We start from the raw sequence: 1528 nt of genomic DNA, 5'->3' as shown, positions 1-1528 counted from the left end.
TAGGTAGGTCTTCTATACTGTCCTTCTAGATCTTCTGTATTGTTTTGGGAGCCAACTCTGGAATCCCAGCCTATTGGCTGCTCTTCTGGGCTTTTTAATCTTTATGTAAGTACTTAATCCCCCATATTGAATTATCTTTTCAAAATAATTAGGAAGGTCTCTGCTATCTGCCACAAATAAACTGACCCGACAGGGAACTATCACTATCATACTCAAGTTCAAATTCACTCATTGGTTTCATATGCATTTTTTAGTCTTATCTACATTTTCCCCCTTTCAACTTGTCATGTGCCGATTCAATAATCTTTTCATGGAAGCTTTCACTTCCTGGTTCCGAAGAGTATAAATCACCGGATTCAACAGAGGGAAAATCACTGTGTGGAAAAGAGAAACCACTTTGTCAGCAGAGAAAGTTCTGAAGGGACGAGTGTAGATGAAAATGGCAGGTCCGAACATGAGAAACACGATGATGATGTGAGTGGTGCACGTGGACACGGCCTTGCGCTTCCCTGCAGACGAGCACCCTTTTAAATGGAAGAGGATGACGGCGTAGGAGGCCAGAAGGCCGAGAAAACACAGGAGGATGAGCAAGCCGTTATTGGAGACGATCAGGACCTCCACTAAGAGAGTGTCTGTGCAGGCCAGCTGCACGACTTGCGGGGCATCGCAGAAGAAGTTATCCAGCTGGTTGGAGCCACAGAAAGGCAAGTGGAGGATAAGTGCCACTTGTACAAAGGCATGCGCAAAGCTTCCCAGGAACAGCGCCCCCATGAACGCATAGCAAACTCGCGGTTTCATAATCACTGAATAGTGTAGAGGTCGACATATGGCTATATAGCGATCCAAAGCCATGAAAACAAGAAGGAACATCTCTCCTACTCCAAGGAAGTGCAAAAAAAAAGAGCTGAGTGATGCATCCTGGATAGGAAATCACTTTCCTCTCAGAAAAGAAATCCATCAGCATCCTGGGAGCCACAATGAACGAATAGGACGCATCCAGGAAAGCCAAGTTGCCCAGGAAGAAGTAGAGGGGAGCTGAGAGACCAGGATCTGATACAATGGTGAGGATGATGAGGAAATTTCCAGGAAGGACGATGAGGTAGAAAACTAACACTAGCACAAAGATTAGGAGTTGAAGGTCTCGAGACTGAGTAAGACCGAGAAGGACGAATTCTGTCATTACAGTGGTATTTCTTATCTCCATCTTCGTGGCCTGGGGTGCAGAAAGAAGCAAGGAGCGCTTCTTCAGCAAAAACAAACAAACAAAACATTTAACACTCCTTACCTAAGCCAAAAGCAACATAGACTATTGGCAAACTCCCCTAACCTTTATTCATTTGGATTAAAACAAAAACAAACACACAAAACCCCTAATCTCAAATCAACACTCTTACTTCCATTCAGCCATGTACTTCTATGGAGCTGTTCTTCACTTCAGGAGTCTAGGTTCCTGCACCCTGGAATTCCTACCTTCTTGAACCCAGTCCTCATTCAGATGCAGCATAACTTCAAGCATCAAGATCTTTGA

At 44.4% G+C, this 1528-nt stretch overlaps 1 pseudogene; it reads right to left on the bottom strand.

Annotated features, from left to right (window-relative positions):
* Positions 1-276: 276 nt before the first annotated feature.
* LOC142426676 (olfactory receptor 4N5-like) lies at positions 277-1204 on the bottom strand (annotated as a pseudogene).
* Positions 1205-1528: the final 324 nt, after the last annotated feature.

Source organism: Tenrec ecaudatus, chromosome 14, assembly GCF_050624435.1.
Source record: "Tenrec ecaudatus isolate mTenEca1 chromosome 14, mTenEca1.hap1, whole genome shotgun sequence".
In the NCBI taxonomy this organism is placed as follows: domain Eukaryota; kingdom Metazoa; phylum Chordata; class Mammalia; order Afrosoricida; family Tenrecidae; genus Tenrec; species Tenrec ecaudatus.
This window is presented reverse-complemented; position numbering and strand designations above follow the sequence as displayed.